Source organism: Sminthopsis crassicaudata, chromosome 6, assembly GCF_048593235.1.
Source record: "Sminthopsis crassicaudata isolate SCR6 chromosome 6, ASM4859323v1, whole genome shotgun sequence".
Taxonomy (NCBI): domain Eukaryota; kingdom Metazoa; phylum Chordata; class Mammalia; order Dasyuromorphia; family Dasyuridae; genus Sminthopsis; species Sminthopsis crassicaudata.
In genome coordinates, this window is record NC_133622.1 from 52,433,215 (window position 1) to 52,455,952 (window position 22,738).

General features: G+C 33.6%; 1 long non-coding RNA gene across 1 annotated transcript in view; it reads right to left on the minus strand.

The window, feature by feature from the left end:
- The window catches only part of LOC141546385 (uncharacterized), a 158,814-nt gene extending 142,031 nt beyond the window's left edge, over positions 1-16,783 (minus strand). The window contains exon 1 of the long non-coding RNA XR_012483291.1: positions 16,016-16,783. This is a non-coding gene — a long non-coding RNA (uncharacterized LOC141546385). The remainder of the gene's footprint in view (positions 1-16,015) is intronic.
- Positions 16,784-22,738: the final 5,955 nt, after the last annotated feature.

Below are 22,738 nucleotides of genomic sequence, written 5' to 3' on the forward strand. Positions count from 1 at the left end.
AATGTGATATTTATAATCTTAAATATGATTAAGTCTGAATTTTAGAGCTTGCAGGATCCTTTGAGGCCATCTAGTTTCTTCCCCAAGATCTCAAATCATTCAGTACTTTAATGGAAAGGTGGTTTGAAAAGGAGCTTTAGAAAGTCTTTCCTTTATGACATGGGAGGAAAAGGAAATAAATGTACATAAACAGGAAACCTTATTTAATCAGGTGATCCCAAATGCTGAGGGGATGTGGCAATGGATAATTAGGAATTTTTAAAAATTAGAAAACATTAGAATTCCTATGAAGTCTCTGAAGAAGTATTTATTGGGCATTTATATACAAGGCAGTCTACTAAGCTTTAAGACAAAAAAAAAAAATAAATATAAAAGATCTTAATTTTATTAAGAATTTCCTCCACATTCCCAATCATTGAACACTAAAAGCTAACCCAAACACCTTCAGCGTATGGAGCATTGGTTGTTGACCTTTGTGTATACCAAAGAATATTTGAGCTGGAATTCCCAGCTTATGCTGTTTGCTTGAAGAAAGCATGCTATTTGCATGGAAAGAGCTAGAAATTTCACTTCCTTGCCAGATTAGATCAGATTCTTGCTCTTTTTTTTTTTTTTTTTTTTGTTTAATCTTAGCATCAAGAGATATAGCTTTAAATTTTCTATATAAAAAGCAAAGGAAGATGTAAATAATTAGATAGGAAACAGAATAGTGGAATGAAAGAAATTGAAGTTAATAAAAGCTTTCCCAGATCAAGTAATTTTTGAAAACTATTCACAAGTATTAAAAAAGGTAATCTCTAGGCTAGCTAAGCCTTTTTAACAGCTTAAAAATTTCAGGATTCAAAATAATTAAGTAAATTTGTGATGTATCCTACTAGATAACTTGAATGAATTTATTTTGACCTGTTATATTTTTTTCTATTTATATTTATAAAAATGCTTTAAAGGAATTTTTATTCATCTATAGCATATGGAAGGGAAAAATCAACTTCAACCAGGGAGAATCACAAAATAAAAGATACACACAGACAAGACAGTAAATAGTAGGCCAGACAGTACTGATTAAACAGTTGTCCACAGACATTTACAGTGTTATAAAGTGTGTGTTTTGTATATAGGGGAAGGGTTAATTAGAAATGAGTAACATGGAGTGGCATTCATATTTTACATCACTTAAATTATATTCTTTGCCTGGGATCCTTTGCTTATATATATATATAAAATTATCAATGACATTCTGTTTCAATTATTTTAATACTTTGCTTTAAAGTTTTTGGTAAATAAATTCTTGTAATTCTTGATACAATAAGGGATAAATAAAAATTGTAAAATTATATATGACATGACTTAATTCTTAAATTTTTTAATTAAAGATGTGTGAGAAGTGTTTAAGAATTGATTCAACACATAATTCAAAAATAGGTGCATGTGCGTGTCTGTGAAAACACACACAGATGATGTAATTTTAAACATTTATTATTAATTTCCTGAATCAACTTCAAAAATATTTCCATGACCACATTTATCATTTACCTCCTATAGAGCTTGTATTATAAGTATTTCTTTTCAATGTAGAGACTTCTTTTCATAAAATTCAAACACACACTGCTCACATACAAACACAAGAAAAATGACATTTTTAATATATTATGATGCTATTCAGTATACATACAGAATATTGGAAATCACATTTGGCTCTGTCTTCAACACAATTTCAATAAAGTTTTTGAAAAGAATTGAGATAACTGTATTCTTAATGAGAAATAATAATATCCTTTAGGAGAAAACTATTATAATTTTTGATATTTTTCAGTCATTTGTAAATTTTACCTCTAGTGATATGCCATAGGGATAAAAGTAATATATAATAACATTGATAAATAACCCATTACTTAATGACATTTGTAAAAAGAAATGATAGATTAACAAATAAACTTTAGCTTGTCAAAAGTCCAAAATCTCTGAAAGGTTCCCAAAAGTTGAATTTGAAAAGTCACTTATTCAAGTCCTTTAAACACATTTTCTCCATCTGTTTCTTCAATATGGTATCCTCTAGGGCTTCAAGAGTAACATTTTCACTACTTTAAGAAAGATTTAATTTTTAGATCTAAATATTTTGAGGGTATCCCTAAAAGGACATTCTAATGACGGTGAAACTTTTGTATTGTGTCCTGAATCCTGACAGCCTCCTCTCCTCTCCCACCATCCTATTACAGAGGCTCCATCCTGGCTAAGCTCACACTTAGCAATACTGATAAGGCTTACTTGATGTGCTAGGAGAAAGAGAAAAAGAACAAAATCATAGTGCTTTCATTTCTCTTCTCCCTTTCTCCAGTCCCAATGAATTTTGTGCAGAATACACAGATAATGTCTCCAAACATTTATAGAGAAATTAGCTATTGTTATAAAATGAGCAAGGTTAGCATAGTTTTCAATAAAGTCTTCAAAACACTATCAGGCACTTCTGTCTTTAAATGTTGGGATGCTCTTTCTACCAACCCACTCCAGTAATTTTCTCTACAGCCAATAAGTAGAACAAGTGTTATCTCCATTTCCTCTTAAAACATTATAATCTGACATTTATAATTGTAAATAACAACTGCAGAAAAAAAGCTTCCTAAATATGATTGCACACTTACCTATGAAAGCTATTTCTAAAAATGACCTGGATGTGAAAAATTATAAAATCACTGTGATGAATCTGACAGCTATTTTGGTATTTGAGAAAAGGATTAGATCTCAGCTGAACAAAAAGATCTAATATTATGTGTAGCAATAAATGAAAGACAAAAAAAATAAGAATAAAACATAAGCCCGACTATAAATCAAGTGAAATTATGATCTAGAGATCCTAAATGGGATTTTGTTTTTCATCTATTTCTACATATGTCAATTGTCCCTTTCTCATACTTTTTTTCTGCTGGATACATCCATTTGGAAATTTGGAAATGTTCACATTCTAGTATTGGGTCCTATCCAAAAAGAAAAAAAGTTCCTTTTTGATTCAGAGCCTTAATTCAGTATCAAGACTAACCAATGATTTTCTTGGTTCCTCATGGTTCCTATAGATTTCCTGTCTACCTGATTCTCTAGATTCCTGATTTATGTCTTCATCCTGATTTCTTGTAGCTGCATTGTTCTGCTTCTATCTTGGGTTCCCCTATACTGTATATCACCATGATCACTAATAATAACACACACAAGCTCTTACTTTCTAACCTAGATTTCTTATTTGAAACTTTGGCTCTATTTTCTTGGAATAATGCCCTCCTTTCTGGATACAGAGTCCTACATGCTTTGATTTTTGCTTTTTTATGACCTGTCACCATTGTCTACCTTACATGGTTGCTAGAAAAATAATTGTTTGGAAATAGCTTTGCACAATTTAAAGCAAAATACAACATTATATATAATCTGAGATTGTAGATATAGTTATCATGGCCTGATTACAACCCCAAAGATCATAGATCTTATGCATTCAAGTTTTGCACCAAATAGGTATGCAAGAAATACCACTTGGTTCATCTTTTGTTTGAGATGCAACGTCAAGACAGCAGATTTCAGTTAGGCTTTAACAGGGATGATCTGAATCTCAGTCTGTTTCAAACACATGTCTTCAAGCGCTGTCAATTCCCATATAACATAGAAAATTAAAGAGAATAACCTATGTCACATTGCTTCTCTTCTCAATGGGGGAGAACCAGAGAAGGAGGTAAAGAATTTGGAACTGAAAATTTAGAGGGAAAAATGTTAAAATTGTTTTCCCATAACTATAGAGGGTTAAAGTATTAAAGGAAGAAAAGGAAATTAAAGAGACCAGAAAAAAATGAATGATTTGACCCTAGAGTCAGAACTCATGTCAATATTTTTAAGTAGTTATCTTGTCTGGCTTCTCAGAGTCTAGATTTTACTACCTTGAGTTTTAAAACCAATCTAACCCTTTCTGTCATGTAATACTCTCTGGTCCTGAAGAGAACACAGTCTAATGTTAAACATTAGCTCCTTCCTGTCTCTCTTTTCTGGAAATAATCTATTCTACTGCTGATTTAGGATATTTACCAGACATCTCTTACATATGCAAAATCTCAGACTTCATTCTTTCTGGACAGTCCTATGCTAGTAATCACCAGATCCCAGAATGACAACACATTTGAACTTAGGATATGAAATCACATGATTTTCAGTGGATCAGGGAGACTGATGGTAAATTTTTAAGAACAATGTTATATCTGTGCTGATTCTCAAATTCCTAAACACCCATAAATTGATATCCTATTGAACAAAACTGTAATCATAAGAAATTCAGCATTCAAAGCTATTGCTCTAAGAAACAGATACCAGACAGTCAATCTGTTGGCTTACCTTGAGAAAATAAAAATTGTGCAGTGGTCCTTGAAGCACATTGACAATTTCTAACAGTTATGACCTGAAGACAAGGACATATGCCCTAAAGCAAGATAGCCATGATTTTTTAATCTGCCAAGCTTCCTGACCAGGTAAAATATAAATCATTTAATCAGCTCCCAACTGGGCATCAGGTACAACTAGTATAAATTTTCCTTCATAAAAGTTTCATCAAAGCATGGGGCTGGCTGCAATGCCTTACCTTTTGCTCGAGAAATTACAGCCTAGGAAGATTGGCTACCAATCATATATGATTGATAGCCTCTCTGTAGATACCCCCCCATCCAACTTCCATGCAGAGGAATTCAGGATTAAAATAGCCTTGCTGGCCATGTCACTTGCTTTCTTTAAAATACTTTGCCTTATTTGGTGCAAAGGGTAAAAGAAAGGACAATTGTTCATCCTGAAAATTCTCTAAGTCCTCTCAATTTTGGATTAAGGCAAAAATGAACTCCATGGAATAGTGACAACTTTTTTACTCCACTAATTATATGAATAGTAATCCAGAGAAATGCCCAATATGAAACTTTAGAGGTGTTTGGACCTCTAGAGGAGGCTCAGAATTTCATGCTTACAAAATGACTATTTAAAAATTGTGTGCTCGTAATGAACTGAAGCAGCTACATCCAACAAAAGAACTCTGGGAGAAGACTATGAACCACTACATAGAATTCCCAATCCTTCTATTTTTGTCCACCTGCATTTTTGATTTCCTTCACAGGCTAATTGTGCACTATTTCATAGTCTGATTCTTTTTGTACAGCAAAACAACTGTTTGGACATGTATACATATATTGTATTTAATTTATGCTTTAACATATTTAACATGTATTGGTCAGCCTGCCATTTGGGGGCAGGGGAGGGAGGGAAAAAATTAGAACAAAAAGTTTGACAATTGTCAATGCTGTAAAATTATCCATGCATATATCTGGTAAATAAAAACCATTAAAAAAAATCGGGTGCTCTGTTTGGATACTTTTTTTCCCCCCAGATCCACATTTTTCGGGAATTAGTAGCCATAAAAAATTTTCCTATAAGACTAAGAGAAAAAGTAGATCTAATTTTTTTTTGTCCTTTGTCTAATAAACCTAAGAAGGACTCAGAGGTCATTTCTCTTTACCTGGCTTTATTTACCTCTGAATTTAAAACTAGAAATTGCATAATAAGTTCACTGTGAAACATGCTATTAATCTTCTGAGTGAGTGGTGATGAACTTAAAATATAAAAAAGACATGCATTTTTAGACATGTCTAGTTTTTGTTTCTCTGGGCTATGTAAATGTATATTGAAAAATTTGTTTTGCAAGTTTTTTTTTTTAAATGTGTACAGAGGGATAAGTTAACTTAAAACACTTTATCCTTTAAAAAGAAAAAAAATGCACCATCGAATAAACAACAACAAAAAACAAGTGGATCACTAGAACTTATACAATATCCAATCAAATTCCAATCAAACTTAAATCTTGAATTTGAATGTTCAAATTACTAATCATAACAAAACTATAGGTATGGGTATACAGATGGGTGGCTGAGTAGATGTGTAGAGCAGACAGAAAAGATACTGAGAAAATCCTGGCTAAATTAGTAAAAACTCATGATGACATAGAATATTTTTTTAAAAAGACAAACTTCAGAAGTATTAGACAAATTTTGAATGAATAAAAAAGTTGATATCAATAAGTAAATTGAATTAAGTTAATAAAAGAATTCACAGTTGAATTCACTGTCAATACAATTAAATATTTAACTAAGACTTATCTCTGAGTAAATAAGAATGGGATAGAATTTAGAATATGTATATTACTACATAATAGAAATAATCTGAATGTTGAATTCAACATATTCCAGAAAAGTAGAACTATAATATGTGCAAGTTATTTTGAAGTCAATTTATTTTCTACATTACAAAGCATGTTTTGTATGTCACCAATACTAGTTGCCTATAGTTTTTCTAGTAAGATTTTATACACAATACCATTTTAAAATTTCTTCAAAAACAATATAGAATCTTCAGTGAGGTTACAGTAAAAAAAAATAAAGAAAATAGATCTGTTAGAGTTAATATCAAATATTTTGAATTATCTAGAGATAGTTCCTCAGTTTAGAACAATTTTTTTTCTTTCAAAATCAAGGAGAGAAACAGAAAATTAGGTTCTCCAACAAACTAGTTTTCCCAGACTGGTTGATAGCTAATTTCTAGCTTTCTCCAAAACTGACCTCATGTGCCTCTCCAAGAGAAAGTAGTGGAAAAATAGATTGGTGTAGTTGAATTAGCACTGAATTTTAAGTCGAAGTACTTTAATACCAATTTCCCCTCTGTAATTTTCTCCCAATATCACTTTAGGCAAGTCATTTAACTTTATGCTTCAGTTTTTTCATCTATAAAGTAAAGGGTTTGGGCTATATGATTCTTAGATTGTGTTGGTGTCTTTGTGGAATATGGAGTGGAGAGAGGAGAAAAATGGAACAAGAAAACCAATTAGGAAGTGGTAATCCAAGCAAAAAGCATGAAGGCCCACATTAGCATGAGAGCTGTATTAATGGATGAAGATGAAGGATGCAGTGTCATTTGGTCTGAAGTGATGAGAAATGTGTCTACATGGAAACCAATAGTGAGATTTCTCTTGCTATAGCTCAGATGCTAGATATAAGTAAATCTACATATCCCAATGCTCACTGAGCCACTGATACCTATTTCACTGCTACTCAAATATGAAAATGTGTCCAGTCATAAGTTTGAGCCTTACTGACACTTATCTTTACAGATTAACAATCAATCTTATCAAGAAATCCTTCCTTCTTTTCTCAAAGATTTAAGCCTTCACTTAGAGATCATTTAGTCCATTACCCTAATTTCAAAAATTAGGAAACTGGGAGTCAGAGAATCTAAGTTATTAGCCCAAGGTCACATAGAAAATAAGTGCCAGAAACAGAATTTGAAACTTGGTCTCCCTAAAGTCCAAGGTAGCATTCTACCTTTTCTATCTTTCTTTTTACTAAATTTTCATGATCACCAAACTCCTGTATAAAACATCAATCTTATGTGGACCGAAGAATGAATTGCGTTCCTTAGATATAAGTTTTTAATCTATTAAATTACTTACTTAACCCCTGCTGCCATCATCTCAGGAATCTTTGTTGAATTTGAGATTTCTACGATAGCAATGGGAAATGACACCATACCTAACTGATGATGTGGCACTGATGCTCAGGAGGGACATAAACTAAATATACAGGTTTGTGAGTCATATGCATAGAATACATTATAACCATGAAAGCTGATGAAGTCATTGAAAGAATAGAGAAAAAAACAAGAGTCAAGGACCAAGTATTGTGAAACGCCCACAGTTAAAGAGTGGAATGGAGATAAATATCAAACAAAGAAAACTGAAAACAAGTTCTGTAACACAAAGGGGGAAAGAACCAATAATAATGTCACCAAAACTCAGAGAAAACATTATCCTATAAGGTGGTCAGTCAACAATGTTGAATGTTAAGGTCAAGAAGAATGAGAATAGAGAAAAATCCATCAATGAATAAGCCATTGGTAATTTTGGAGAGAGGAGTTTTCTTTGAATGGTGAGGTTAGAAATCAAATTACAAATGATTTAGAACAAATTGAAGAAACAGGAAATTGAGACAAACAGCTTATATAATTTTTCCCCAAGAAGTTGTGTAAGGAAGAAAATATATAGAATAATAGCTTTAAGGGCTGGAAAAGGCCAAGTCAAGGCTTAGTTTTAAGGACAGTTTATTAAAAATCTAGGTATGTTTGCAGGCAGTACATCAAGAGAAATTGAAGATTAGGTGATGTAGAAGCAATTTGGTGGAGGAGATTAAAGTGGTTAGAAGCAGTGAGAAGGGCCACTTATTCATCAGAGACTGGAATATCAGAAGAGAGAATAGTGGTAGGGGTGTGAACTTGAAGAATCATAGTAGGGGTGAAAAGGAAGCTTATGATGTACAGGCTCTATTTTCTGTAAAATAGAGGTAAAATCTTTCTTCTGTTCATCAAGTCAAAAACCACATGGAAGGAATGGCCAACTCCTATATAATGACTACATAATCTTACTTACTTACTTACTTACTTACTAAAGTCACCCATGCCCCTATTAAGGGAAAATAAAGAAACTAAACAAGTACATTGCTTATATAAACTAAAAAATAAAAAGATCAAAATTAAACCTGACATATAGTCAACACTTGTTTTTAGTGATAATTGGAAATTTGTTCAATTGAATAAACATAATAATTGTAAAGTTCCAACCATGCATAAGAGACTATGCTGAGGGTGCAAAGTTGGGGGATAGAGGAATTGATTCTAACTTCAAGAAGCTCACAATCTAATAGAAACAATATGACATGTGCACAGATAAATATGGTTCAAGGTGGAATGGGAAATTGGAGAAGTCATGGCTCAGTGGACAGAGTAACCAGTCTGGATTTAGGAAGACTCCTTCTCCTGAGTTAAATCTAGACTCACAGACTCACTAGCTGTATGGCAATAGACAAATCACTTAATCCTGTTTGCCACCACTTTGTCCATCTGTAAAATGAGTTGGAAAAGAAAACAGCAAATGACTCCAACATCTTTTCCAAAAAAAACCCCAAATGAGGTCACTAAGAAATAGATACAGCTGCAAAATGACTGAAATGAGAAAATAGGAAAAATTCAAACAAAATAAAAAAAAAATGAATTGAGAGAAGACATGAAATAAGCACTTATTTAGTATCAACTATATACCAGACACTTGGTTAAACACTTCACAAATATCTCATTTAATTCTTACAATAACTGAGGTGGGTGCCATAATTATTCCCATTTTGCATTTGGGGAAACGGAGGCAGTTAAATGACTTGCCAAGCGTTACATAGCTAGAAACTGTCTGTGGGTAGATTTGAACTCACATTTTTCTGACTCTGAGTCTAGCACTATCCATTGAACCATTTAGTTACCTTGATCAGGCATTCATTCAACCATTTCAAGCTCCCAGATCAAGCGATGCACAGGACATAGTTTACCCCTGTCTGTTACAGCACGATTTCAAGTGGCTGCCAGTCTTTGACCAATTGTGGGTGACAGTGGCTGTAGAACAGAATCTGCTTTTTTTGCTGACCAGACTGACATCAGCTACTTATCCCTCAATCTGATGCTATCAATCTTGGGCTAGAAGTGTGAATAAGAAAAGATCAACAATACATCCAGAGTCCCTTTTATTCTGTCACATGGATCTTTGCTATTCGCCTACCACCAAAGGATCAACCTGATTTGAAGGAAAAATAGGCAAGATCCTTCCCCTGCAGGAACTCAATTTGCTCAGCCAGTTCCTTAAGAAGCCCAGGGCAATGCACAGAGGTGACAAAATGAGGTCAGATTCCCCTGAACTACATAGAGAATTGTTCTATGGATCAGCACACAGATTTAAGATGATAATAAATGTCACAAGGCAGAGAGTTGTGCGAGTCAGCAACTTTAAATCATTAAATTTACCAACTCCTTGGAGTATCTCTCCTGAGAAAATGGCACCATGCAAAGTTATTTATATTTGCCATCCACCTTACAAAAATACCCATTCGCTTTCATTATTTTTTTTAAAAAACCTTTTCTATATAAGAATCCATAGAAGGAAACAAGCTATCCCTACTTCTGAGCCATTCCACTATAATTGATTAAAGCTGTTTTTACTGTCCTGCCAGTAGTACCAAAATGGAGACATTAAAAAATAGAAGCAATATAGGGAAGAAAAATCCTTCTAGAAGAAATCTAGAGATCCCCTGAAATTTTTCATGTTCTTCTGGTAGCCAATACCGAGAACAGATCATTTGGTGAAATTACTCTTCTAGACATTCATTGAATAAAGTAGCTGTGTGATGGAATAGAAAAAAAGTTGGAATTAAAGTAAGGCAAGCTAGGTTTGAATCCTGTGACTCACACTAGAGCTTTGAGCTTGGACAAATCATTTAGCCAAAGTAGTTTTAAAAAAAAATCACATTATACAGAAACTCTGGTCAGAAGGTATACCTATAAATTCTATCTCTAACATTTAAAAATTGTGGGACTTAGGAACAAAGACTGAAGCAATCTGAGCCACAGTTTTTTCCTCTATAAAAAAAGAGGTTAAAAATATTGCCTCCATGTGGGATATATAAGCAAGTACTTGGAAAACTTTAAAGCACAATTTACATAAATTATCATGATAATAGCTCACTTTATACAGCATTTTAAGTACAAAGTGTTGCATATGTTCTCATCTGTTCCTCACAACCCTTTGAAGTGCTATTATCCCCATTTTCTGTCAGTCTAGTAGGTGTCTGAGAAAAGGTTTGAACTCAAGTCTTTGAGACTAAGTCCAAAGCTCTCTTCACTATGCCATTTAGCTTTATAAAGATGTTTGACTAGGAGATCCTCCCATCAAGCAATGTAAACATTTCTATTCCCCTATAGAATGTGGGCAGACTCTATTATTTTTTAGAGCACAGATTAAAAACAAAACAAAACACACACACACACACACCACTCTTGACTGTCTCTCTACATTGCTAAATTGGAGAAAATTAGTCCTTAAAGAAGAGCCTCTGGCAAAGTAACTGTAAAGACTGGAGGACAGACTCTGGCCAGAGATGCTACCCTACTTAATCTTTATAAATAAACTGATAGATTAGGTTGGTCTTTTGCCTTTATTATTGCTTCCCATTTATAAGCCAGACCAGATCACAAAAAAAAAAAAAAAAAAAAAAAATAGACCTGAGTTGGGGCTGAAGTGGTAACAAGGAGAGTTTTTATATGTATCTTTTCTTTTGTTTTTCCTCTTCCTATCCCGCAGGACTAGTTATGGCTACCTGGAGGAAGAAACACATGGGAATTGCATTATCTCAAGAAGAGAAACTAAATGTAGAGTTTTTTTCCCCAAAAAACATTTGTGGTTTGCTTGTTATTTTTTTAAATTGTGTATGAGAAGTTCTATTCCTAATAATTTTATAATCTAGAAGAGGAAATGGATATAGTTGACTAAAATATAAGATAATAAAGTATAATGAAATGCTTAGAATAAAATATTATAGAAAGTTAGAATGATAAGAGATTATTTCTTGTGGAACTAATTATGGAGGGGCTTGTGGGAGAAATATTTGACTTAAACCTTAGAGAATGTGAAGCACTCTCAAAGGTGGGGACTAGTAATACATTTCAGGATGAGGTACTGGTAAAAGCAAAGCTGTTTATTCAGGAAAGCGCAGGAAATGACAAATAGTTCAATTTTTGTTGGAGCTCACGACTGGAATAGAGGAAGAATGAGGACCAGAATATAAAGGGTATTAAATATCCAACTAAATTAATCATTTCAGAGACTTTTGTTTTGTTTTGTTTTGCTGAGGCAATTGGGGTTAAGTGACTTGCCCAGGATCACACAGCTAGGAAGTGTTAAGTTTCTGAGGTTAAATTTGAATTCAGGTCCTCCTGACTTCAGGGCTGGTGCTCAATCCTAGCTGCCCCCATTTCAAAATTTTAGGTAGAAGAGAATATGGAATCCCAAAAATCACTGACTGAACAGATACTATGTCTTACTCTTTTTCAAACCCCCAATATTTAGCACAATAACTGGAAGATAGTAGGCATTTAAATAAATGCTTGCTGACTGAGTGAATATTGCATAAGGAAATTCAATGTGATGTCAGGATATGTTATGATCATATGCCTTAGAATTCATATAGGCTAACATATTCATTTTACAAAAAAGTAAATTGAGGCTCAGAGACTATTCATTTCAAATCAGGTCACACAGGTTCTGGGATTCAAGGATTCAAACTGGATACTCCAGTTCCAAATACATGATTTTATACTGCTCTGGGGAGCCAGAGAAACCCAGCAACCATCCATTTCCAAGCCCCAAAGTCTTATTTCTTAAAGGTCTATAGGAAATCAACTTTCCTCAAACTTTTGCTAGAAGAAATCCACCTTGTAACAGATAACAAGCTAAATCAAGGAACTCATTGAAGATGTGTGACAAAGACTTTGTGGAAGAGGCAGAACACTCAGCTGGCAAAGTTTCAAGACTGTCAATGACTCACTAGGAGTCTGTAAAAAATCCATTTAACCTCTCTTTGTAAAAGTTTACCTTCATGTGAAGAGAAGCTCAAGTTACTTGCAATCAATTGACCTCCCAAGGATAGGCTATGGGTTAGTGACATATTGAACCATATTTTCATGACTGTAGAACACCATATTTCCTGGGAACATTGTTAGCCTTTTTCATAGAATTATATAGTAAAAAAGACCTCATTTAATTTATTTGCCTGAATTAAAGCAGAATTGAATTCAAATGATTTCACAATCAGAGATTGTTAGAACTAGAATAGGCCTTAGCTTTCATGTCCATCATTTTACTAAATTTTACTAGGAAAAAAAATGTGACAAAGAATAACTTATCTATATTGATAATGAATAATTGGCAGATCCAAGCTTTCTTTAATATTCTTTCCAGTATAAATAACATGCTTCCTCATATCTTCAAGGACTATAAAAGTAGGGAGGGACCTTGAGACTCCCTACTCTTATAGTCTATGAAGATATGAGGAAGTATGTTATTTATACTGATTTGTATTTTTTTGGTTAGGTAGAAGTAAAGTTTATTTTTTGACCTGTCCCACATATTCTCTTCTTCCTGACCTTGATTTCTTCCTTATCCTCTAAAATAACAAAATTTTGAAATAGTCAATGTTGGAGCATTTATGGGCAGATAAACACTAATGGATTTTTTTTTATGAAACTGTGAATCAGTAGAAGCAATTTAAAATTTTGCAAATAAAGTCTATATTCTTTGGCTCAGAGATTTCATCATGGATAATGACAGAAGGAAGTCTTAGAATTAGAAATAGAATAGATAGAAGTCTATCAATTGGGTAAGACTCCAAAAAGTTGTGGTCCATGAATGTGAAAGAATTTTTACTGTGCTGAAGGAAAGCACAAATAAACGAAACGGGAAAGGATTGAAGAACTGAATGGAGTGAAATAAGCAAAACCAGGAAAACAGTGTTCTCAACAATGTAAATAAAGAGGGCAATAACTACAAAGCAAATAAAAGTGAATATTGCAAAATAAATAAATGTATGGCTACAAAGAAGAGATATGAGGAAAAAACACTTCCTCCAATTCCTTTGCAAAAGTGTAGAAGAACCATTGCATATATTTTCAGATATTTTCAAATATATTGATCAATTTTACTAATTATCTTTTCTTTTTTTTCTTTAAAAAATATTTTTCCCAGAGGGATATTCTATATAAGGAAGAACATCTGGAAAATTTAGGCAGTGTTAAAACAAAAGATAACTTTAAAAAATATTTTAAAAGAAAGTTAAATGAGAATCCCTGCCTTGGTCCAAACACATTTGGAGCATTATTTTCAGTAATAGATAGTACATTTCAGGAAAGACAATAACAAACTAGACTATGGACTGAAAAATTATTGAGTGACTATATCTGATTTAAGAGGTTCAGCAAAGTTCCAGAATTGAAGCATTTGGATGATCTCTCTCTGTTGAATTTCTCTCCAACTTGGACTCTGTTACAACTTCATAACAATAGTCATAACAGTCAAGACATTTTTGTGAACATTTAGGCCTCATTTATATCATGTTTGATATTAATAATCAAAGCATCAATGATGAAGATTGCTAAAGCAAAAGCATCATTGATAAAGATTAAGTTCTGTTATACATTTCATATTTGAGCATCCACATAGGAGATATATTGTTCGTAGAGATTCCATAAGATCTTGTTTTCCTACTTAGAATTAGTAGCTTTTGGTGGTCAACAAATAAGCATAATAATATGCATTAACTTACATTTATCTTTCATTTAGCTAGTCAGGAATACTCATCTTTGTGAATCCAAATATAGCTTCAGATATTTATTAGCTATGTCATGTTAGACAAATCACTCATTACTGTTTTCCTCAATTTCTGTAAAATTAGCTGGAGAAAAAAATGACCAATTAATATCTTTGCCCAAAAAACCCCAAAAAAATCTACAAAGTGTTAAACATAACTGAAAAAAGACTAGACAAAAAAATTCATTTATTTTTTCCCCAATTAAAGTCAGATATCTTGAGAGATAACACTATTACAATTTTATTTGTATTTTTGAACTTACTATAGTATTACCACATAATATTTATTTTTTTCATTTATTCAAAATAAATATTCAAATGTTGTATTGTGTAATACCACTTATAGTAATACCACTTAGCACCATATTTAATTCAAGAACAATGAAGTAGTTGCTGAGAAATTTTATTTCACCATATTTTTTTATTACCCATTCCAATATATACTGGGTATATTGCTCAAATTGAATAGCTCACAAACATCCTACTTCTCAGTACATTAAAATAAAACCTTTGGAACCTGGAGATGATAGCTGAGGTCACTTCTTTTTCTAGAGGGATATGCCTTCATTTTCCAGGGGGAAGAACTAAGGTATAGAGAATAAATAAAAACAGTATGCTCAATTATGGCTTGAATTAAGATTAGAATACGAGTTTAATAAACTTCATGAGATTAAAGATTTTGTCTTTGTGCCTTATTAATGCCCGACAGTCTTGAAAGTAGTAGTCAAAATAAATAGGCATTTGTCACACCAAAGAATGAATATTGTTTTACAAAATGCCCCTCATTTCAGTTCAGATAGTAAGCACCCTTGGTGAAATCAATAATGGTGCAGAGAACATGGGGAAGTTTTCTCAATCTATCATAATGGGCAACACTAAGAGGCTGTAAGTATGAATATTTCCACACTAACCACTCTCAGGGGAGAAAACAAAAGCATAAATGTGTCATAAGGACAAAGATAAAAGGAAGAACTACCATTCTATTTATGGTAGCTAAGTGCAAGTAAAATAACATTAAAAAAGTAGACATCTGCAACATTAAAAGGCTTTTTTTATGAAGATCAGAAAATGTCAGAGGCAGGACAGAGAGGACCTGAGAACATCAAAAAGAGAACAATATCATAGCTGGAAGGTATCAAATCCAACACACTGATGTTACCCAAGAGGCAGGAAGGCCTAGATAAGCAAGTTGCTGAAACTAGATACTAGGATTGCTACCTCCTGTTCCAATGGTGCATCACAAAACCAATAAAGTAAATAGTAAATGTTAAGGCAATTGAGAATGTTAGACAGCATCGTTATCCCTACCAACAAAGATTTATTGGGCTGCCAAGATAAAAATTAGATTGGTAAGATTCTGAAATACACATAAAAATATAAATTGATTTCAAGAATAACATTTTCATCTTTTTAATCCCGTCTCCAGCTCTAATACAACCCATCCTCCAACAAACAACGCATCCCACAATCTTGAACAGAGTGAACTTCAATAAGTCATATGATCAGACACATGAAAGGTATATGGCACTTATCTTGGGTGTACATCCCTATCATCCTTATCTCTCTTAAATCAGCATTAGAGAATACTAGTGCTCAAAAGGCCCTTCTAATACAGAATGTGAGAATCAAGATGGATACTAAAGAATGATTAATCCAAGCTCCTCACTTTGCTATAAAAGAAATTGCTTTTCCTCACTGTTGGGAACACAATATGTAACTTTGCCTTACCTCTGGTAGACCTTTTCTTCTCTTCTTGTGAGAGGGTGATGGTGATTCAAAGAGACTGAGAGGCAGTTGCTTCGTCTGACCTTTCTCCTCTTCCCTCTGCCTCCAATTTATTTTCCCAGTCCACAAGCAACACCTGTGTCAGTAAAAGCTGCTTTGCAACTCCTTCAGATGTTCACAGCTGTGGAGGCTCTCAGAGAATTGACCTGCCCCTTACAGTGCACTTACACATGGTCCTTAACACATCACCATTCAGTGTCTCTGAATTCTTGGCAAGTAACAAAATCCTGATGCATAGCCCTGATACATAAAAATTGGCAGTGAAAATTGGTTATTCTCTCTTCTCCTAGAATACCTTGGCTTGTTTTTCTATTTCTAATACATAAACCTTTCTCAAATTTATTGAAATGTGTTAATGAAAACTTGAGAAAGAAACAAGCAAAATATGTTTCATTCTTGCTTACTAATATCAAGAATGTTGACTCAATTCAACCAAACTTAGCATAGCCTCTGACCCATAATTATCCATGCTTCCCTGAACAATTTATTTCCAATTCCTTGAACATCTTTGGTTAGTGTTCTCTTAGAATGATGAGAATGGAAAGACCAAAACCAATCAAATATTTATTTAGTGCCTATTATATCCCAACTCCGTGCAAAGATGTATAAAAAGACATTTTTATTACTTTTCAAGGTGCTCACAAACCAACTATCCCCTCAACCTAGATTTGCCCACATATAAATATCCAACTTTAACTTGAAAGGGGCAAATCAAATGTCATCTTTATGAGGAAGTTTTTCCCCAATTTCCTTCTCTCTCTCCAAATAACTATGTTAAGAAAATCCTATTTTTCCTGTGAACTTTAAAAAAAAAAACTTAGCACTCAGTTAATATCTTATGAGTTGTATTATGCTAAAGTCAATAATGTTCACATAATTGCTGACTAAATTGCAAGATCTGTAAAAGCAAGGAATTTATCATTCATGCTGAGATTTTCTCTAATGTCTAAATCAGCAGACCTAAAACCCTGAAATAAGTAGATATTTAAGGAAGCTACATGGAGAAGAGAATAAAGTACTAGACGTGGTATCAAGAAGACTTGAGTTAAATGTGGCCTCAGATACTTCCAGGCAGTGTGCATAGGTAAATTATAATGTTTGCCAGCCTCAGTTTCCTCATCTGTAAATGAAGTTAATAATGGAAGCTACCATGTAGAATTGTTGTGAGAATAAGGGGAGAATTATATGTTTACCTCCTAGGTGAAACAATGGCAAACACCAAAACTTTTGAACAGAAAAAAATGACATTTTAAAATTTAAGTCTTAGAAGATAAATTGAGTATAAAAGATGATTTGGCAAGAGAAAAGACAAGTGGTGGAAAGAACAATTTTAAAGATATTTCAATAGTCTAAAGAAGAAAAAACATACTTTGTAACTATGCTCGAGTGATAACTGTAAATTATTACTTATATATTAATATTGAATATTAATTGAATTAGGTAAAATTAAATATGAATATGTATATATTCATATTGAATAAATATTTATTCAACAAAATTTGAGGAGGTAAACATAATAGCTACCAATTGGATATGTGTATTGAGGGGTAAAGGAAAAAACTTTTAGGTAATGGAATGATAGAATCTTCAATAGAAATAAAAAGTCAAAAATAGATGGGGGAAGCTAGAGAAAAATTAATGATTCAGTTTTGCAAACATTAAACTTGGGATTGTCAATTTTTTTAGGGAAATGATTTTCATATTTTTTATTTTATCTTCAGTGGTTTGCAGAGTACTTTGCAAACAGTGAATGCTTAATAAGTGTTTAAAATCAGTTGAGATGACTAAAAATAAAAAGCTATCAGACAACAGATAAGAGAACTATCATTCTTGATGATAGTAGATTTATTAGTTATAGCACCAGAAATTAGAATTTAAAGGATTAAAAAAAGAGTGAGCAATAAGGTAGTGGAGATGTTTATAGGACTCTCTCGGAATTTGACATTTGAAAGAAAGGAGAGATACAGAATAATAACATGAGAAAATGACAAGGTCAAGTAAAGATTTTATTTTTCAGGGATGGTGGAATCCTTATCATGTTAGTGTCACTTGGGAAAAAGCCAGTAGATAGGAAGAAACTTAAGACGAGAGAACAGGCATAAACAATCAGGCAAACTCCCAGAGGAGATGGGGACAATGGCATAAATAGAGGAATTGATTTTTATGAGAAAGGTCACTTTATCCTCTGAGACTTTAGAAAATGACAAAGAGAATGGGTGATGATGTACAAGAGTTTTAGTTATCAAAGAAAGGCCTTAAGGGGATTCATGATGGATGGTGTCTATTTTGGTAGAATAGGAGATATGGTGATCTACAGAAAAAGGAGGGGAAAGGAGTTTGAAAATGAGAGGGAAAAAAGGAGCTTTGGAATAGCCAATAGAAGAAATGTGATAAGGAGTCAGAGGTGAAAATATTTTCTGGGCCACAGGGAGGATCTAGTTGAGATTAAATAAAATCTATGGATCTATGGATCCATAGATGTGGTTATATGAATTCCTCCAGCTTCCTTTCTCAAATCAGAAAAAAAGGTGGGGGGGAAGGCTAATAAGATTGACACTAGATTGAGAATTGGCAGGAGATTTAAGCATACAGAACAGTAAAGTGTTGGACTGATTATTTTTATTTTAAAAAAAGGTAAAGAGGCAGATAGATGATTCATTGGTTATAGTATAAGACAGTCAGGAAGGTCTGAGTTCAAATGCAGTTTTAGACATTTACTAGATCTCTGACAAATCATTTAATTGCCATATACCATAACTCACTGCAGAAGGAAATAGCAAACCTGTACAATATCTGTGCTAAGAAAACATCACAGATCATGTACTCATGTGTAATATTTTCATTGGTATCATTATTTCTTCTACTTACACAGCCCCTCCAGGATTGTGTCTGGGATGTTCTAGGGAGAAAAATTCTGAATGACCCTGCAGCAGATTAGTCAAATTTCCTGGACTGGTCCTCAAATCTATTCATGGACCCATATAGAAACTAATATTGTGTGGTAGTCTACACTCTTTGATCCCAACATTTGCAAATCAAGCAACTAAGCACAAGCATTTATTAAATACTTACCATGTGTCAATGTACTTAGCCCTGGGAATACAACCATAATCAAAGGGATAGCCTCTGCCTGTAAGGAGCTTATATTGTAATAGAAAAAGATAAAATGCAATAGAAGCTAAAAAAAAAAAAAAAAAAGGGTAAAGTACAAGGTTTTCCTAAGGGCATAGTAGAGAAAGTCGAGATCCATGCTGAGGAGGAACAAAGACATAGTTGACCTGGTTCCCACCTTAAACCAAAGCTCTTGGAGGAACTACCCAGTCAGACAAAGGGAGAAGGCTACAAGGAGGGTCATTATCCTGCCCTGTTATGGTTATCTAGTTGTGTCTGATTCTTCATGAGGCATGCCATTTTCTTGGCAACAATACTGAAGTGCCTTTTCCTTCTCCAGCTCATTTTCCAGCTAAGTGACTTGCTCATGTTCACTTAAACTTACAAAGATGAGTCTTTTTAAAAAATTTTTATTCCATGCTCAGCACTCTATCCATTGTGTCATCTAGCTATCTTAGGAAGATTATAACAATAACACCAGAGCTAAAGGGAGGTTCCTATCTTCAATCTTTGGCAAGTAACTTTTCTCTTAGGAAAAGAAGGGACTGAAAGAGAATGGCTCTAACATTCAATTAGGAAAGGGACATCCATTGTTCTTGACTGGGTCATACCTATATAATAAAAATGACAGGACTGTCATGATTAGCTTAAGACTGTAGTATTATATAAATCAAATTACCAAAGAAATATTTTACAATTAGACAATAAATTTAGAATTTAAAGAGTAATAATATTTTAAAGATGTACATGAATAGGGAACAGCACTCTGGGCTTCAAAATATAGAAAAATAATAAATAACAGTGATAAAGATATACATAAATGGTACAAATTAGAATACAAAAATGAGAAATAATTGAAATTAACAACATTTTTTCAATTAATTATAAACATACATTTTCCAGAAAAGATTTCCTGTTAGAATACGGAAGAGCTGTTGGAATACATGGGAGCCACCTGACAGTGGCTGCTGGAGATCCAACCCTGAATGGATTTCTTCTTGTGAGAGAATGATACAAGGAGACAGAGGCAGTTGCTGTTCTCTGATTGAGAGGCCATTTCCTTGTTTGACCTCTCTCCTCTTCCCTCTGCCCCCAATTTATCTCATTCCCAGTCTTCAACACCTGTGTGAGCAAAGGCTGCTTTGCAACTCCTTCAGATGTTATGATTCACAGCTGTGGAGACTCTCGAGAAAGCAAAGAATTGACCTGTCCCTTAATAATTCCCCATTTCACAAGAACTGCTAGGAAAAATTTTAAAAAGCAATCTTTCAGAAACTAATTATTTAGATGTCTTTCCAGTTAGAATGGGAGCTCCTTAAGGAGAGGCAATGTTTTTGTTTTTCCTTCTCTTTCTAGCAGTTGGAGCAGAGGCTGTCACATATTAGGCTCTTAATAAATACTCATGATTGATTGATTAGTTGATTAGCTTGGTTTTTAAAGGATGGATAGGAATGTATTAGTCAAAGAAAAGAAATAGCATTATGGGCATAGAGCTCTGTGAGTATAAACATAGGGAATATTAAGATGATGGAAAGTAGCAATGAGATGAGTCTAACCAATTCCATCAAACTGGATCACCAAGTTTCTCATGTTTGACACACCAATTCCCACTTCTATCCCTCTTAAATCCTCATCCCCCCACACCTAAAATCCATGCCCTCATCTCCACTTAATAAATGTTTGCAGATTCATCTGTTTTATATACAAGTACACTGAATCAGGTTTGTTCTTAGTCGTGAAACACACCACGCCATATATATTCACACAACTATGCACACCTAAATGCACACAACACACAGGTGGGAGTAGGAAAGATAAGGGCTTTCATATTTATGAAATCAAATTAAAGATGAAAAATGCACTAAGAAAATAGAAATAATCCTGGTATATATAATGCTTAGTCTCCTGGGCGAGTTTCTATGGGAATTTCACAATCCCCAAAGCATGAGGATTTTCAGGAACCCAAAATTAGTGCCTTAACCCATGTTATGTAGCACTAGGTCAGTTAAAATCAATATTCAGTTAAAAGTAAATCAATAGAGAAACACTTAAAAGAAAGGTTGGAGCTCAGAGTTTGGGGGAGTAGGAGAAGAAAGACTTTTACAAAATATTTTTTTTCAAAACTGCCTGCACATTATACAGTGTAGGGTCCAGAAATGATATAAGCACTTGCTAGATATCCTGGGTAAAAACTATTATCTCTCTTTCCTACTAAAGTGTAGAAACAGAATGGGGCCAAAAATGCTTTACTCAAATTCTACTTTCCAAAGGAACTACTCTAATAGTCTCAGCTGATCTGCTTTCAGAGAGCAGTTCCTCCAAACCCATTGATTGTTTCTTGCCCATAGATAATCCTGAGTTAGTACTTCCATTGATTTATGTCAGTTTTAAAAGCCCTGATTCTCTTGAATTATTCCAGTGAATTTCAAGCTGAGTAGTTCTAACTCATTTCTCTAATCTATGGACTGTATAAGCAATTTCCAGTTATTTCAATAGAATTTTTTTTTCAAATGAATTTCTCTGAAATACAATAAGATGACCCACATTTCTGCATATTGCATATTTCACAAATGTCCTGATAATGGGAACTATAGTGTCCTAAGTGGAATTAAATATATGTGCATTTTGTTCATAGATCATTTGAGAAAGATTTTTTTTTTTTTTACTTTTCTCACACTGTGCACATGCACATACACACACACACAGAGCCCTTTTTTCAAAAGGGATAATACTAAAAACACAGATCTGAACATGGCACACTGCCACTGAAAAATCTTCAATTGCTCCATATGGCATCTAAAATAATATTCAAAATCATTAGATTTACATACAAATTCTCTACGATCTGGTTTCCATTTGCCTTTCCAGTTTTATTTCTTATTTCTCCTGTTTTATAAATTCTCCATTTTAGTCAAACTGGCAATCTGAAGTGCTCCCTGATATCATGTACCTGACAGCTCCTACCTCTCTGCACTGGTATAAGTGGTCCCCCATGTCCCCATCTCATTCTATTTCTTCAAAGCTCAAGCCAGTTGCCCATTCGTGCCTAAGGCCTTTCCTCTGATGATTCCCAATTACACAGACAATTTTTCTTTTGGAAATACTTCATATATATTTTGAATTTGCTTATCTGTTTGAACATGTTGCATCCTCAGTATGATATAAGCTTCTTCAGGGAAGGAAATATTTGACTTTTGATTTTATGTAATAGTAATAAACAGGTTGTTGCAATGATCAAACGAGATGCTATCCATGAAGAACTTTGCAAATATCAGAGGGCATTTTTAAGCAAGAGGGTGGAGAATAGATCTGTGGTTTTATAGGCATAGAGAGTAATTGTATGAGAAATCTCTCTGCCAATGAAGGGTCAGGAGCTTTCTGGCAGGGTTTTGCTTCAGAGAATTGCTTACAGGAAGTGGTGAGTGGATAAGTGACTTGTGTGGCATCCCATAACTAATATGTATCAGAATCTGAACTTGAACTCGGGTCTTTCAGACATGCTGCCTCTTTAGTTATTATATTTCAAGTTTAAAATGCTATTATTTGTTTTTTTCT